The sequence below is a fragment of the Phoca vitulina genome, unplaced genomic scaffold (genome assembly GCF_004348235.1).
Source record: "Phoca vitulina isolate PV1807 unplaced genomic scaffold, GSC_HSeal_1.0 scaffold37, whole genome shotgun sequence".
Taxonomy (NCBI): domain Eukaryota; kingdom Metazoa; phylum Chordata; class Mammalia; order Carnivora; family Phocidae; genus Phoca; species Phoca vitulina.
Window position 1 is genome coordinate 9172049 of NW_022589740.1, and position 19071 is coordinate 9191119.

Genomic DNA, 19071 nt, shown 5'->3' on the forward strand with positions numbered 1-19071 from the left:
TTAGCGGGTCAAGATGAAGGATCTGACACAGAAGAGGATTCCCGTGGAAAATGGTGGTCATGATGCTCCCCTAGACAGCTCACAGCTAGGCCCTGGGATGTGAAAGGGAGGACACACTGGAAGGCAAGCAGAGAGTGTGTCTATGTGTTAGTGATGGGGATGAGGCTGGGGGGGTCCCCTTGCTTTGACAAGGGTGTTGCAAAGAGGTCAGGGCTGAGCATGTACTCAGTTTAGCCATGGTTTTAACCCTTCATGGCTCTGCAACCCCTTCATTGGATGAAGCTCATTCTGTCTCTTCTCAACTCTGGGTCTCAATAAAATAAGAGAAAAGATACCATGGTGAGTTTAGCCTAGTCCCACAAAGGAAAGGGAGCCTGCCTTTCTTCCTCACCCTGGTGTCTCCAGGCCTGGAATACTGCCTACCTCATAGGTGATAAATATTTGAAAGTATCAGTGAGGCTGGTGGTAGAGTGTATTAAAAAGGTGAAAGGGTGGGAAAGAGCCAGAAGCTGACACTCCCTATACAGTATCTTGGTCAATCTGAGGAAATCCGGGAAGTGGGAAAGTTTGGCTGTCAGGGGTCAGGAGTTGGGCAGAACTGAACTTACACAGGATCAAGGGAAGAAAATGAGGTAAGGATAGTCCGGGAGTCCATAAATTATATATAAGCTATATGAACTACTAGTCAACAGTACTAAGTCCCAATTATGTCCAAGAGACACTTGTGATTTTGCAGCAAACAGACAAAAATCCCTGTAATCTGGCTCCAGAGGGAATATTAATAATAGCTACTTAATGATTTAACAATATCAATTGGGGCACCTGGGTGGCTCAGTTGGTTGAGGATCTGGCTCTCTGCTCCGGTCTTCATTTTAGAATTATAAGTTCAAGCCCTGCATTGGGTTCCATGCTGGGCATGAAACCTACAAAAAAACAATAAAATTAAAAATAATTAATGATTGCTTACCATCTGCCAGGAAGTGTCAGCTCTCTCAGACTTCACCGCCTGAGGACGAGGAAATAGTTTGTGTGCTTCTATTCTTACGCTAGATCTCACTTTTCCCAGGGTCATTCTTTAGACCTTGACTTTGGGGGGCACAAGCCTTGGGAGTGAGTAGAGTCAGAACTAAAGGTCTGGGATATTGCATTTCAACCTGGCTACTAATGTGTAGGCGAGTCACCTCCCCACTGAGCACTGGTCACCAGAAGCCTGAACAACATGGCTGCATTTAATGGAATAATAGATTTCGGTGCCGTGTTTATATGAATAATTAGTTGTAAAAAATAGCTTTAAAAGAAGGAATATCAAATGTTTTTATTTCGTGGTGTGTTGTCAAGAGAACATTAACAGTGAAGTATGCTATAAATTCTCTCAAAAACGATCTTTTTAAAAAATAGTACTGCTCAATTGACATGAATTTGGTTGAAAATTCCAGCCAGATGGTGATTACTAAAACAAACAAAAAACCTTACAGTTAAACAGACATACACATTCTTGTGTAACAGTTTCCATAAAGAAGTTAAATGTATACATACAGAGAGATATTCCAGCCAAAAGTGCCCGTACCCCAACAGTTCTAAATACCAAGTCTTTCAGAAATTTTCAACTTTATCCAGGGGCTCTTACTGTTGCTCATACCTTCTACACCTAGAGTTTGCTATGCTAAACTTCATTTATTTAGTCATTAAGCTGGCAGAGGATTCCTAAATATCTGCACTGTTCTGGGTGCTGGGGCCACAGAAGCAACTAGGACACAGGACCGTTAATCATCCAGCGGGAAGACATATCCTGGACAAGTACATCTCAAGCCTTCAGAGTTGATCCAGAAAATAAGACCGTATTTTCCGCTCACCTTAGGCAAAGGTCTACCTGGAGTACTCAGGTCCTGCATTTGGATTGACCCCTCCCTTCAGTGGCTGAGAGTCGAAGCATCCTTTCCATTCAAAACTATGAGCCCCATTTCAACCGCAGGGATGTGGGACGGCCCTAAAGCCTGACAAGGCAATCCCCTTAGGGTCTGACTTGGAGGTTTTCATGAGAAGTACAGTCACAATTGTGGATGGGCTCCCATCAGCCACACCATGCCCCATTCAGCTCCTATTCAGCGAGCTCTTTCTCACCCAGGAGTCCCAAAATCTTAGGGTCTAGTCTCACTTGGGGTCACCTTGAACCAGGAGAAGTTGGGGTCTGAGAGGTCCAGGTGTTGTAGGAGTCAGAATTTCCTGCTCTGTCAAGGACTGTTTTAGCTGTACTACACTTGAGGAAGAACTGGAGCATTCCTCAGGGAGCTTCATTCTATTTATAACATCGCTTCTATGGGAAAAAGTGTTCCAAGCGACAATCAATTTAAAACAGAATTCTGAGATCACGGCCTTTCCATTGCTGGAGGACTGCTGGTAACTGTTTCTTCACATGTAGAGATTACATTGAAGTTTAAAAAAAAATTGCATCTAGAATAAACAAATAGAACAAGGAAAAAGCAGACGTTGCTTCTTGCATTTTTTGGTGAGTTTTTAAATCCAGTGATTTTTTTAAGGAATGATGTTTATTTCAAAAGGTAACATTGATTATTTACTGTTCACTGGCCACTGAACTAAAGTCTGTATGTGTATAATCTCATGTAATCTTCGCGATAACCCTCTGAGGTGTATAATAAAGAATCTGAGCCCATTTATGATGCTTAGCTGCTGACAGGCTTCAAGCCCCACCCTTCTGCCCCACATCTTGACGAGCTTGTAAAGAAAGCTTGGGTGTTCCCTCCTTTTGCACTGGTTGGAAGTTGAAATCATGTAAACTCCATTTGCAAGGGGAAATCCTCCCCTTAGACTCCAAAACCAGTGTCCTTTCCCTGCTCCCCTAAACCATTCTTGAACCTGCTTGGCTACCCGCCTAACCCTCCCCAGAATGCCCCAGAAATTCTGTGACTTATAAACCTTTTTAGAGCCCCATGGAATCTGTGTGGCATCATCAGTCTCAACATCCAAACCACGTTTTCGGTGGGGGTCCAGGAGGTGACCACAGCAGGTGGATACAGCATTCTCTGTTCTGCAGATGAGGACATTGAGCCTCCGAGATGAAATTGCTTGCCAGAGGTTATAGAACCAGATAATTGGGTCTTAACCAGTCTACTCTTGTCCTACTTCAGGTCAGATGAGTTTTACCTTTTGAAAATTAGCGTACAGGGGCACCTGGGTGGCTTAAGCATCTAACTCTTGGTTTCGGCTCAGGTCATGATCTCAAGGTCCCGGGATCGAGCCCCACATCGGGCTCCGGCAATTGGCAGGGAGTGTGCTTGAGGATTCTCTCCCTATCCCTCTGTCTCTCTCTTTCTCTCTCAAATAAATAAATCTTAAAAAAAAAAATTAGCATACAGAGTTGCGTTAAGGGCTCATACCTCTTGATAATATTTAACACCTACTTGTCTCAAGCCCTTTTTATGCATTAACTCGTAGTGTCCTCTTACCCCCTCTGGGAGCTAAATACCATTTGTTTTGTTTTTGTTTTTGTTTTTGTTTTTTTATTATGTTAGTCACCATACAGTACCTCATTAGTTTTTGATGTAGTGTTCCCTGATTCATTGTTTTCGTATAACACCCAGTGCTCCATGTAATATGTGCCCTCCTTAATACCCATCACCAGGCTAACCCATCCCCCCACCACCCCTCCCCTCTAGAACCCTCAGTTTGTTTCTCAGAGTCCATAGTCTGTCATAGTTCGTCTCCCGCTCCGATTCCCCCCCTTCATTTTTCCCTCCCTTCTCCTTATGTTCTCCATTCTATTCCTTATGTTCCACAAATAAGTGAAACCATATGATAATTGACTTTCTCTGCTTGACTTATTTCACGTAGCATCATCTCCTCCAGTCCCATCCATATTGATGTAAAAGTTGGGTATTCATCCTTTCTGATGGCTGAGTAATATTCCATTGTATATATGGACCACATTTTCTTTATCCAATTGTCTGTTGAGGGCATCTCGGCTAAATACCATTGTTATTCCCATTTTTGCAGATGAGGAAACTGCGTAACGGCACACTTCACTAACTTAGGCAAAATCAACCGACTAAGAGATGGCAGTTCTTGGACTTGAACCCAGGCTTTGTGGCTCCGAACTGGTATTCTTAGCCACAGGGCTAAGATGCCTCTTACATGATGTACAAATAAAAAAGCTGATGATGAACCCAGGGTGCAAGGGTTGTATTCTTGCAACTGTTTAAGTGGACAGCTCTTGTTTAAAGGAAACCCTATATTAATGACACATTCACTGATTTCATTAGTGCTTTTATATTATCCATACATACTCCATCAGTACTGTAAACTTCTAGAAGGAAAGCAAATAATTTGTTGTCTCTGACATCCCTCTCCCCTGCCCAATAACCAGGAGATTGCTTTTTAGACAAAGGGATCTCGACCAATGGCATTTAAATCGCTTAAAATCAGTGGGTGTTGCAGACAGAGTCCCTTTGGTTTCACCTCCAGCCTCCATACTGTGCTATGCGTCATTACAAATAGGCCAAGACTCTTCAGCTATTGCCATGGAAACTCTCTAGAATCCTTGTTCTCCGTCTTGTGCCATCTGTCTGACTAAATGTATAGCAACAAAAATAATCTATAATTTTTCATAGGAAGGAGCCCCAAATTCACCAGGAAAGTATGTATTTTTAAACCATCTGCTTCCCCTCTAGGCGTTCCAGCAACCTCTCTGCAGCTAATAAATTGTATGAAATTTTTCACGGCTGATTCACCCTACATGGCTACTAGCTCTAGAAACCCAGTTATTTGGAAGGGTAGGAAAAACTATGAATCAAAGAAAATCAACACAGATGACAACACTAAGGGTTGGCACAGATGAGCAAATTACTTCAGTCTCTGTACTGGAGGCAAGGTTTGCGAATTTTAAATCTTGGCCTTGACCTCATCTCCCTCAAAAGCCTTGGCCTAATAGCTAGTAAAATTTGCCCATGAACAAAGCTAGCTAATAATGCAGGGCTAATAATGCAGGAGATAAAGGAGCCTCTGAAGGACTTTGAGGAATAAAACTTTACGTAACTTGTCAAATATGGTCACTCCTCTGAGGAAATAGATCAAAGCTAGAGGGTGAAGTGTGTGAGTTAGAAGGTACTTCATTCAGTTTGATGGTTTTCAATCTGTGCTCCAAGAACCCCTGAATTCCCTCTGATTTCCCTCTGGAGCTGCCAGAGGAAAAAGGTGAGTGCAATCATCCCTAGACTCATCTACCCAACTTTCCCAGAACACCTCTATATTTATTTGGTTTTCACCGGAGGATTCTCATAAAATTGATTTTAACAAATAGTCTGAGAAACTCCTGATATAGTCCCTCTTCTTCATTTTAGACTTGATGTCATAGAAAGCCAGAAGGGTACGTGATTCAGGTTTAGCCAAGAGTAGAACAGTTCTTGGAGTCCCCAGTCTAATCCTCTCTCGTTGGTCTTTTTGGCTGGAAATAGAATGTTAATGCACATCTGCCACTCAAAGATAGAGTTCTGAAATCTTTTCTCAATCCCCATCCTGAAATTTATTCTCTTGTTGACTAACTTCTTGCTTCTCTGATTTTATTTTCATCTGGCCAATAGCATTGGCTGCCTAGTACATATTTTTCCAACAAGATCCTCCTTGCTCTTCAGGTAGTTAAATAGTGTTTATTTCCTGAAAATTCCCAGTGCCCTATGTCTTGGGAGAAATAAAGCCTGCAGAAGCCTATCAGCAAGGTTCTAGGTCTTGATATCTCCAAGAAATGGTACTCCACTTCAAAGAAAACACTTTTTATTGATGGAGCAGGAAAATCCTAAAATCTCTCTTTGACAGAAGTTAAATAGCTAAATTCGTCAGGCCTCCCAGGAGAAAAAAATTATAATAAAGGAGAAAAGTCTATGTTGTCTTTGTTAAATGGAATAGGCTCCAGGTGATAGCATTGGTACTGGAAGAGACCATGGAGATGTTGATTTCTCCTTCAGGAGAATCTATGGTTTCCAGTATCCTCCATCATCATCATCATCATCATCATCATCATCATCATCATCATCTTCTTCAGCAAGGCTGCCATTTCTTGAGCACTTACTGTGGACCCAGCAACTGTGCTAAGCTCTTTACCAGCGCTGCCATTTAATCTCCATGATCTCTCTGGGTATTATTATTCCCCCGTTCTTCAGGTATGGAAATTAAGGTTCACAATGGTTGAATCAGTGCCCCAGTGTTGCACAGCTACATGGGACATCAGTCACTCTGTCTTGTGTGGATGGTGACTCCCCGCCTCACGGAGCTGGTAAATGGCTGATTGAGGAATCACACCAGGACTGTCAGGATCCAAAGCCCAAGTTCTAATTGCTTATGCAAACATCTGCTTCAGAAATCCATACGTGTCCTCAGATTCTGTGAGTCTTGTATTGATAGTTGTTGATAATTTGTTGATAATTATGAGTCAAGAAGGAAGTAAGTTGGCTATTAATTAGAGGGTGTGACTCAAACCCGAGACAAGTTCCCAAGGAAACTTTATTCATTGTGGATTTCTTTTTCCAGATATGAAATAATTTTAGTTTCATGGTATAGGGTTTTTTTTTATTTTTAGTTCGAAGCAATTTCAAACTTCGAGGAAAGTTGCATTAAGAGTGAAGAATTCCCAAACACTTGTTACCAGATTCAGCAATTATTCACATTTCCACATGTGCTTCTCTGGTTTGCGTTCTCTCTCTCTCTGTGCATCACATATACACCATTATAGTTATACATGTATACATTTTAGTTGTCCTTCAAGTGTGGTCCCTGGGAACCAAAATCACCTGAGTACTAGTTAGAAATGCAAATTTCTGGACCTTACCCCAGCATTGCTAAACCAGAAATCCTGGGGTGGCAGTTTTAATGGCCCTCTAGGGGATTCTGAAGTTCACCCAATTTGAGAACCACTGTCCTGTGGAAGAACATTTGGTGGGGAATTGTTCTAAGCACTTGCCCTTTTTCTCATAAAAGGAGAGAAGTTGGGAAAAGTTGGGAGGTGTAGCTTAGTTTTTCTAGGGTTGACCATGGCATTAAAAAAATAAACAAAAAAAACATTGTTGAGTTTTTCTCCAGCCCCTTGAATTCATTCATATGAAGGGACTCTATCGGCTAATAGAAGTTCTAGGACTTAGTGTTCTCATAAAGATTCAAATAGAACTTTCCAAATTATTGCCTGGAATGGATTCATTTCTGTGTACTTAATCCCTCTGAAACTGTTCTAACTTTCCTGCTCATACTCATACAAAAGAGATCTTACAGAAATACAATCATTATAGAGAGGCTTAATGATTATATAAATGATGCTCACCAAAGTGGTTTATTATAATTTTTGAGGATGAGAGTTTGAGTTGAATCTCCCCTTTCTAGAACGCAGTTTAATAAGGCTGACAAACTTTGAAGTGACAGATGAGATCATCAACCATGTAAAATTCACATTTCTCCCTGTAAATAAGTGATTCAGGGTTTACAACCTGCAGAGTGAATATCCCCAGCTTCAAACTGTGTGTGTGGCAAATGGAGCCTTGGTCTTAACAATAGGTTAACATGGTTACCAACAGTTATTTATTTCTGTACTCAGGGTCAGTTACCAGCCATCATAAGACCATGACTGTGTATATAGAGCAAGGGATAAACTTCCATAGAAGGAACCCTGGAAAACATATCTTTGGGCTATTAAAGTCTGAGTATATCTCTGTGAAGTAGTCCTTTTAGGGAGGTTTCTTCTCAGTTAATATGACATTAAGTCATAATAAATAGCTGAACGTATAAAGCCTAGATGATCCATTTATTTCAGACAGAAGTCCGTAAAGAAGAAGAGGGGGAGAAGGCAGAATTGGGGGCAGTTTCTCAGAGTGTTTTAAAATGAAATCTGACCTGTATTTAGAATTTGTGTGTAGGGAGGGAGAAGGAGGTTTAATATTCATTTCCTGGGATTTACAAGCTATGGAATTTGGATGGTGTTTGTGTATGTTTATTCTAAAACTTCAAAGAGCTCTATCTCACAACATCTCAGCAAAGATGAGAGAACAAATGAACAAAGGACACAACCTAATATATTTTGGCATTTTTATTCCTCCCCCACAGGCAAGGTAATCTTTTTGGAAACTGACCATTCTCAAAAATCCCCTTATCATTTTGGTGCTATGTCTCCTCCTCCAACAATCCTAGCCATCGGTTATAGTTAAAGTCTTGCAACCCCCTCCTCGTACTACCCTCCCCTGCAGCTCTCTCCCCTTAGAATTGACTTTGATATTTGGCAACTTCTTCCTCCCTAACTTCAGGTCCCAAATCCAGCATATGAAGTCTTGTCACCCATGTTTTATGATATGCACCCCAGAAATACCCCATTTCTGATCAGTGATCCACGAGAATTTATCAATATAGCTTCTATGGCAGTGTAATCCCAAGAGCTCTGAACTTGGGATCCAGAAACCTGAATATGAGTTTGTGCTTGGCTACTAATTAGTTTGTAACCTTGGGTTTGTACTAAAACTCACTGTTCTCTTTTGCAGAATGAAGAGGTTGGAGTAGGTGACCTAGAAAATACTCTTGACTATTCAGCTTCTATGATACCTTTTTTCCCGGTTTTATTGAGATATAATTGACATATAACACAGCATAAATCTAAGGTGGACAGTATCATGACTTACCTGTATTGTGACATGGTTCTTACAATAAGTTTTGCTAACATCTATCATCTCATATAAAGAAAAAAATGTTTTCTTGTGATAAGAACTCTTAGGATCTACTCTTTCAACAACTTTCAAATATACTCTATAGCAGTGTGAGCTGTAAGTCACCATGTTGTGCATTACATCTCAGGATTTATTTATCTTATAACTGGAAGTTGGTGCCTTTTGACCACCTTCCTCCAATTCCCCTTCCCCGCCATCTGCCTCCAGGAACCACAAGTTGATCTGCTTTTCTATGAATTTGGTTTCTTCCTTTTCTTCTTTTTCTTAAGATTCCACATATAAGTGTGATCAGACAGTATTTGTCTTTCTCTGACTTATTTCACATACCATATGCCCTCAAGGTCATTCATGTTTTTGCAAGCGGCAGGAATTCTTCCTTTTTATGGCTGAATAATATTCCTTTTTGTATATATACCACAACTTCTTTATCCATTTATCATTGATGGACACTGATGTGGTTATTGTATGAGCATGGGGATGCAGAAATCTCTTTGACATAGTGTTTTCATTTCCTTTGGATATATTCCCAGAAATGGGATTGTCAGACCATGTAATAGTTTTGAAGAACCTCCGCACTATTTTCCAAGTGGCTGTGTAGGTTTACATTCCCACCAACAGTGTCCAAGGGTTCCCTTGTCTCCACATCCTCACCACCAATTGTTATCTCTTGTCTTTTTTTTTTTTTTTAAAGATTTTATTTATTTATTTGAGAGAGAGAATGAGAGAGAGCACATGAGAAGGGGGAGGTCAGAGGGAGAAGCAGACTCCCCGCTGAGCAGGGAGCCCGATGCGGAACTCGATCCCGGGACTCCAGGATCGTGACCTGAGCCGAAGGCAGTCGCTTAACCAACTGAGCCACCCAGGCGCCCCTCTTGTCTTTTTGATGGTGGTCATTCTAACAGGTGTTAGATGATACCTCATTGTGATTTTGATTTGCATTTCTCTAATGATTACTGATGTAGAGCACCTTTTCATGTACCTGTTGGCCATTCATATATCTTCTTGGGAAAAATGTCTATTCAGGTCCTTTGCCCATTTTTTATATTGAATTATTTGGGGTTTTTTTGGTTACTGAGTTCTAGGAGTTCTTTATGTATTTTGTATGTTAAGCCCTTATTGGATATATGGTTAGCACATATTTTTTCCCATTCCATAGGTTGCTTTCCACTTTGTTGATCATTCCTTTTGCTGTGCAGAAGCTGTTAATTTGATCTGGTCCCACTTGTTTATTTTTTATTTTGTTCGTGTGCCTTACGAGTTATATCCAAAAAATCATTGCCAAGACCGTATCAAGGAACTTCCTTCCTTTGTTTTATTTAGGAGTTTTGTGGTTTCCAGTCTTGTCTTGCACTTAAACCTTTAATCCATTTCAAGTTAATTTTTGTGAGTGGTGTGAGATAGGGGCGTAGTTCCATTCTTTAGCATGTGAATATCCCATTTTCCCAGCACCATTTATTATAAGAGACTGTCTTTTCCTCATTGCGTGTCCTTGGCTCCCTTGTCAAATATTAGTTGAATGTCTATGCATGGGTTCATTTCTGGGCTCTTGATTCTCTTCTGTTAGTCTCTATTTTTATGCCAGTCCCACATATTGTTTTGATTACTATAGCTGTGTAACATAGCTTGAAGTCAGCAAGTGTGATGCTTCCTGCTTTGTTCTTTTTTCTCAGGATTGCTTTAGCTCTTTGGGGTCTTTTGTAATTCAATATAAATTTTAGAATCTTTTTTAACTTCTGTAATAAGTGGAACTAAAATCTTGATAGGGATTTCATTGAAGCTATAGATAGCTTTGGGTAATGTAGTCATTTTAACTATTAATTCTTCCAGTACATTAACATGAGATATCTTTCCATTTACTTATGTCTTCTTAGATTTCTTTCATTGCTATCTTGTAGTTTTCAGTGTAGAGATCTTTCACCCCCTTGGTTAAATGTATTCCTAAGTATTTAACTGTTTTTGATGCTATTGTAAATGATATAATTTTCTTTATTTTTCAGATAATTCATTGTTGTGTAGAAATTTTGTATATTAATTTTGTATTCTGCAACTTTGCTGAATTTGTTGATTAGGTCTAACAGTTTTTTGGTAGAGTCCTTAGGTATGTGTATGTGTGTGTGTATATATATATATTCATGTCATCTGTTAATAGAGACCATTTTACTTCTTTTTAAGTCCTGAATGCCTTTTATTTCTAGCCTGTTGCTCTAGCTAAAACTTCTAGTTCTGTGTTAAATAGGGGTGTGAAAGTAGGCACCTGTGTCTTGTTTTTGATCTTAGAGGAAAAGCTTTCAACCTTTCACCATTGAGAATAATGTTAGCTATGAACTTGTCATGTATGGCCTTTATTATTTTGAGCTACATCCCTTCTGTACCTAATTTGTTAAGAGTTTTTTATCATGAACAGGTGTTAAATTTTGTCAAATTCATTTTCTGCATCTATTAAGATGATTATATAATTATTTTCTTTTATTCTATGAATGTGATGTAGCAGATATATTTGTGTATGTTGAACCATCCTTGCATCCCAGGGATAAATCTCACTATATCATAGTAAATGATCCTTGTATTGTGCTGCTATATTTGATTTGCTAGTTTTTTATTGAGAAGTTTTGTATCTACACCATCAGAGATATTGGCCTATAGTTGTCTTTTCTTGGAGTGACCTTTCCTGGCTTTGGTATTGGGGCAGCGCTAGCCTCATAAAATGAATTTGAAAGTGTTCCCTCCTCTTCTGTTTTTTGGGGGAGAATCTGATAAGTATTGACATTAATTCTTCTTTAAATGTCTTACAAAATTCACATGTGAAACCATTTCATCCAGAGCTTTTCTTTGGTGGTAGATTTTTGATGACTGATTCAATCTCTGCACTAGTAATTGTTCTGTTCAGATTTCCTATGTCTTCTTGATTCAGTCTTGGTAAGTTGTATGTCTCAGGATACTTATTCACATTATGTCCCAAGAGCTGCAAATATAAATTTAAGAAATAATAATAAACAGCACTTGAAAAGGAAACTAACATTTTAAAAACTCAATGTACCAGAAAGTGTGCCAAGTGTATTTCTGTGGATCATCTAATGTTATCTTTACAACAACTGTGCAAGATATTTTGGTTTTATTTCCATTTTATAGAGGGAAGAGTGAATTTCAGAGCAGGTAAAAAATTTCTTATTAATACATGGGCTTAAAGTGACAAATCTATCATTTAAACTACTTGGGTTTTAGACCAAAGGGGTTTGAGTCTCTATTTATATAAATTTATTAACAGAATAAGACTTCCACCAGTTATCATATGTGACTTTGTCTATGGATATATATTTTTGGGTACACATATTACTTACTGATTAGAAAGCAGAGCCAGACTCCACAACCATTTTAGAGAGTGAGAAACTTGACACAGAAGAAATAGGTAACTTGCTTTAGGATAAATGTTCTGGTATGGAATCCGAAGGGAAGGGATTTTTCATAAGGCTCTTCTGGAGTTTTAGAAGTTAAAGATCCCACAGTGGGAAAGATAGAAGTTACAGAGCTGTACACAGCCTTCTAGGGAGAATGAGAGAAATGTACACTCTGTATTAAGCTTTTTTAAAATTCAAGTAGTTATTTAATAAGTTGCAAATATTTATTTTGTATCCTATAAGAGATGCCCCTCGAGGAATGTGAGGATGGCATCACCTTCCCGAGAGCCCTAACAGCCATGCAGAAGCACCAATCCCCATGGTTCGGGATATTTACTCCCTAAGCAGTGCATGGCAAGCCTGACTTGTTCCTTTATGAAAATGTACCATTCACTTAAAGAAAGTGAAATTCTTGTGCAAATCTCTGCCAATAGAAGGTGTCACCCAAAAAAGACAGTGTCAAAGTAAATGTTTCTAACTGAACAATACTGGTCAGTAAAACTTACCTGCCCATGTCCCCTAGACCCCTGATCTTTGCCAAGAGATGGGATTTCCTTTTGGTTAATCAAGTAAACAACCCCATGCTGTTGAATGAACCAGTCAATGTTCTGTGTCTGTAAGTGAAAAACATCTTGGGTAAAATGCCCAAATCTAATGACTCATAGGTATTTAATGTATGATTGTTGAATTATCACTGTTTTCCGAAATTTAAAGAATAATGGCGGCTAATGCCAACAGCTTTCGGGTTCTGTAACAAAGCAGTGGAGGAGATATTTGGGGGCATTTCGGACTTTCTTTTACCACGATTCTTATTAGGGCCAAGTCTCTGTTAATTCTACCTCCAACAGTCAAATGCTATCTAAAATCAATGTTAACTTTAGGTTCTCTGGGTTCTCGTTTTTGGCATAAGCAGCAAGAAGAAACCCTCGAAAACTTGTGTTTTGAAATGTTTCTTGTCTAATTGTGCTTTTGTACACACAGTTGCACAAAACGTCTGGTTCCCTTAGGGAAAGAACCATTCACATAAACAAAGATAGTCAAGCTGCTTTTTTCATTTTTGCTTTTATTTCCTTCTTCCGTGCATCTGTGTAATGACTCATGGAGCACAACACTTACTGGACGCCGGAGAGTACAAAATGAGAGAGACATAGTATCTGTCCTCAGGAAGCGCATATTTGTCTGGGTAAGACAGATGGATAAATAAATAATTACTAAAATACGTGATAGAGAAACGTATTTGAGGAAAAAAAGATGACTCCGAGAAAATGAGGCATTGACCCAAGCGAGGGGGGACAGACCAGTGAGGGCAGTGGTGTTGCTCAGATCAGCCAAGCAAAGACTGGGAAGAGGAGGAAGGAGCAGAGAATATTCTCCTGGGGGCTGAGCTCCTATCTAGAACCCCTCGGTTTTCTATTTGACGTGGGCCGGAGAGAATCTATGGGAGAAGGAAGGGGAGAACCACTGTGGAACCTAGGGATCAATGTGGTGTCCAAGCTTGAGAGAGAGAGAGAAGGAAGTGTTTGGTGGAGGGCCAAACTCCTAGTCAGGTAATAAATGGGTCAGGGATTGGGACTGAGTGTCCAGAAATAGGAAGACAAAATTAAAATGCCTTCTACTTTTTTTTTTAATCTTGATTGTTAATGATGAGCTGGGATGAGAATGGCTTTTATCCTTTCATTACAGCAGTCGGTGGATAGAGTATTCAATTGTGGATTTTTTTTTTTTTTTTAAAGCTCAAGTCAATTATGTGGTTATTTGGCTACATTTGAAATTTTGGAGGATTGAAATTTGCCATTTTCTTCCATTTAGTGTCCCAACTCCCTCCCCCAAGAGGGCACTCTGAACCACCCACACAGTCTAAGCAGTGGTGGGAACGCTCTCATGGACTCTGCATGTGCAAATACGGGGTATAGTGAAATGTATCTTTTAGGGTTACCTTGTCTGTCAATGTATACCCTAGAGCAGAGATGAAAAGAGGTTTCAGGTACCAACTCTGACCTGTAGACTAGCAGGCTTTCCAGAAAGCTCCACCGTGCAGGATTCTCAGGCTGTATCCAGACCTAGAAAAGATGAATGCCCTGATTGAGAAGATGTGCGTGTTGATTGTGGACCCTGACACCACCTCTAGCTTTGCCCCAAGGTAGTTGTATGACCTTGAACAAGTCATTTCACCTTCCTGGGCCCCAGTTTCGTCACATCTAAAAAATGGAAGCTGGGTTATTCTTCCTCCCAGCCTGACATTCAGATTTTAAGATGCAGAGAGTACTTTTTGCTATGGAAGATGCAGAGAGTACTTTTTCTATTACAGATTCATTTCTGAGTTACATGTTGTACAGTCCAGTAAAAAAAAAAAAGCGGGGGGGACCCTGGATATACCATTTTAAGAAGAAGAAGTAACTCACATAAGCCTTAAGCTGATAGTACATTCTATTTTGATAAAGTGGCATTAATAATTTGACAGTAATACACAGTTCATTGTGACCATGTTTGGGCTTTTAAGGTCTGATTGGGGGTTGTAGCTGGGCCAGGACCTTAGCTGCCACTTAGCCAGGCTTCTCATCCTTCTCCTCTTTCCTTATATGTCGTTTCTTCTGGCTCTAATCCTTTGTTTGCTCTACTTAACCACCGCGTCCCCTGGAGTCACGAGGGGGCTGGAGTCCTGCCTTGCTGGAGGTCAAGGTCTAATTCTTATCATTTGGGTTTGGTGGTAGATAGAACTGTTGGAAGGTGGGTAGTTCTATGCGGCAAAATGTTACAAAGACATGTTTAGATGGAGTTCTCAAGGCAGTGTCTAAGATTGGCACCAGCTGGGTCCCAGGAAATGAGCCAGGTTTGGAGAAGTCTGAAGGAAATACATGGGTTACCACCAGCAACACTCCTGGAAGTGTCTTCTCCAAATGGGGCCTCCCACAAAGTGTACTTGAGGGCCCTTCCTGTAGGCTTGTTTCTCAGGGCTGCCTCTATTTCTTCGGGTTCCAGAGAGCAGCAGTGAGCAGCCTGGTGATCCTCAACGCCTCTGAACAGTAGACTCTTTAGGGAAGCTTTTGAAAAATACTGATGCCCAGTCCCTACTCCCAGAGGTTCTGGATTAATCGGTCCAGGGGAAAATTGCGAACTCATTTATGGGTATATTTGAAACTCCTTGGGTGATTCAAATGTACAACTAAGGTTGAGACTCACTCCTCTAGGACCTCAACCTTACATATTTACTTTAAAAGCTGTGCACGAAGGAAAGCCTGGTCTGCATCCCAGGGTATACACTGGCGGCCCATGGTCAGAATTTGGACTGCAGATGTGTTTTCTTTGGCCAACACAATTGTTAAAACAAAAAGCAAGCAAGCAAATAAACAAAAGGCCCTGAATTCGAATGCCTTTCCAGGAGGCCTGATGCTCAGCAGGCTTTTATGATTTTTGTTACTTGCATGACTTTTGTGGGTATTTGGTTAGACAGCGCCTGGTCTGCTGAGACCAGTATATACACAGCCGGTTGTTTTCCTCTCATACTGAAGAAGAGTAGTGGGAATGATGGTGGTGGGGTGGGGGAGTGAAGAGGGGGTGTAGGGGTGAGGAGGTTGAGGAGGAGGAGGATGGCAAGAAGATAATCAGAAACTTGCAGACGATCTACCTCAAATTATGACTCCCACTTCCCCTTAGTTCCTACCTTATTGCCATATTTTTGTGACTAGAGTTGGGCTCCAGCCCCAACTACATGACAGGCTACCCCCAAGGAGAAGGAGTTTTCATAGAATGGATCAATTTTAAGGACATTCATAGGGCCAGGGTGCTGGGGGATGATGGAGGGGAGAAGCTCACTCCATTGGACCCTGGTTGGTACACTGAGTTGGGTCTGAGCAAGGCTTTCAAAAATGTCATTGCTTCTGGCTTCCTCCAGCAGCCTTTGTGGGCAATGAGAAATATTCCCCAAGGTCAGGTGCAGGAACTTCGCTTCCTTGCAGAAAATCAGAAGGTGTGGGTGGACTCTAGCACTGGTGGTTTTCCTACCCACTGCGGTATTTCTCAATATGTAGAAAATCTCTTTCTGGAAAAGTACTAACACCCTGCATCACAAACTCTCAATACAGAGAATGGTACTAATTCATTTTTAACCCTTCGCTTCCACCACAGATGCTTACTTTCATTTTCCTGGGAGCAGGGGTTCCATGGTGTAGCCCGCCGCCCCTGCTCAAGCGGTGCCCTCCTGGCTGAAGAGCAGTGATGGTGTGGGAGGCAATGCGTGGTTGATGGGACCCGGGTCATTTTCAGTTCTATTCTTTATACTTACAGGTGGAGGCACAAAATCTCAAAATTCCCTTGGCGATAACACATTACTACTAGTGGTTAAAGCTCAGGAGTAATAATAACGTGGATTGGCTGGCCATTTTCAAACTGCAAAAGCCAGCTCAAGTTTGTGGTCAGCACTTCTATCTCTACTTCCTTTAAAGGGTGTTACAAGAGTGAACTCCGTTCTTGTCTTAATCTTGTAAATGGGTACGCACCTGTCCACATTGAAAGAACGCATGACACAGACACCTGCTGTTCAAATATGGTGGAAAGCAAATGGCCTGGGTTTCCTGCTGGACCTTCAGGCACCGTGGCACCTCATGCTTCCAGAGCCCTTATCCTGTACCCTCAGCTACTGGGAACTTAGCTGAGAATCAGGATGTACTATTTTCTCTTTCCTTGTTTGTTTTAAGGCTCTGAAACACACAAGACTTGAGTAACAAGGGTCTTATTTGGGGGATGGTAGCTATAGCAATATATGCCCAGTCTTCTGGACTAGATGACACAGGAGCCATATGTCCCCTCCCTCCAAGTCACATATTCCTGCCACCGTACCACTGTGTTGGGGGTCCTTCAACAGGGACATAAGAAAGAAGAGTATCTTTATTTGAACATAACCACCTCACTATAGGCAAACATTAAATTTCTACTAAATAACTTGAGACATTTCAACTACAATAAAGATCACGAATGGGGAATCGTTCTGGTTTTAATCTTTATTTCTTCCTGTGGGAGAGCATGTCACAATGTCTCTCTCTGTTCATGAGCAGCGAGGACAGAACCGCCCTATTATTTTGGGTTTAGGAGTATTCCTATGTCCAACTGTTCTCTTCATCATCATGCAAGAGATTTATTGCCATCGAAATTATTTCATAAAATTATTGCCATAAAGATTATTTTTATTACTGCTGCTGACGTGCCTGTTCCTCACAGATATTTTTATTGATCTTTCTCTCTCCATGCTGTACTGACATCACCGTTTCATGCTGCCCTTTGTATGGACTTCCGCGGCCCTGTTTTCTCTTTGGTCATCTACTTAATTAGCGATGGGCCCAGGGTCATCTTAGACCCCATCCTGTCCATTTGTATGCTAGGTTCATGATCTCATTGGTCACCTTTTTCTCATCACACTTGCCATGCACTGGTTATTCTAGTACTTTCTGACCCTGGCATGGGACTCTGTCCTGCTGTCTCAGCCGTGAGAAGGTCTGTTGCCCTAACCCCATTGTCCTGGATAAAGTTGAATAGCTCTCTCCCTGAGCAATATTTCTTTACAAAATCTAATCCACAGAACACTAGGTAATTGAAATGTGAATACATATAATTAAAAAATGATGCTCTCTGTGTCTGTACAGAGGGACTTTGGGGGCCTTCACTCATTCACTGATTGACTTATTTGCCACATATTTAATGAGAACTCTAGGGGCACCACTGATACCCTTCCCTGACCCCCACACATCCTTGGCTCTGTGTGCCACCCCCCAGCCTTTGTGTGCTTTGCTGCCTGTCGTTTCCAGTGCTGCCCTTCCTCTGAGCTTTGACCATAACTGCGGACATTACCTTGCCCATCTAGAGCGTTGAAGCGCCTGGCAGTTTATTACCCACCATCCCCTCTCTGGCCTCTGCTACCCAGTGACTTACTGGGCTGTGGGAGGGAAGATTGAAAATACCAACTTCCTTACCTCAAGAAGAAACAAACTCTGCAGAGCAGTTGACGCTCCCGTGATCCCCCAGTGGACCCAGCGGAGACTGGGACTGTCTCCGGGCATGGCTTCTTTTTCTGTTCTCTCTGGCCTCCCTACTCTCTCGGCAATTTCTCCCAGGAATTGGTCCTTAATAAATCATGTGCATTTACATTTTTGTTTCAGGGTCTGCTTCTAAGAAAACCCCATTTAAGACACATGTGCGTGCATGTGTGTGTGTGTGTGTGTGTGTGTGTGCTAGACACTATGATTAGTTTCTAGTGGAAAAGGGAAGAGTGGGGGTCAGGATGAGTTAATAAGCTTTTCAGTGCTTATGGTGTGTCATTGTCAAAAATGATTTGAATAAGGGCGCCTGGGTGGCTCAGTTGGTTAAGCGACTGCCTTCGGCTCAGGTCATGATCCTGGAGTCCCGGGATCGAGTCCTGCATCGGGCTCCCCGCTCGGCGGGGAGTCTGCTTCTCCCTCTGACATTCCCCCCTCTCATGTGCTCTCTCTCTCTCACTCTCTCAAATAAATGAATAAATAAAATCTTTAAAAAAAAATGATTTGAATATAGGAAGCCATTTTTATGGATCGCCTGATGACAACTCATGGAACACTGGTGGCTTGTGGGATGTGGTTTGAGAAACACTAGAGTAAATGGGACTGCCTTAGCTAGCTAGCATCCACGACCTTCATCTTGAATCGCTGGTCTCAGAGCCTTTCCAAGTACGACACCCACAGTTCTCACCTTGTTATTTGTAGCCTAGATTATAGACCCACCTTGCCTCTCCTCACGGTGGTCTTTGCTCCCACTTGGACTCTGGTTCCCATTCTCCTCCAGGTGTGCTGCTCTCGGTAATATCTGTGTACTTCCCTTTTTCACTATTCGGGAAACCTTTTCCTGTGAAACCACCACCATGAGCAGCATCCTGACCTCCCCACCAGCAGGGGGCAGTGTTTCCCATCCAGGGAGCAGGATCCAGGCACCCTCCCAAAGACGCA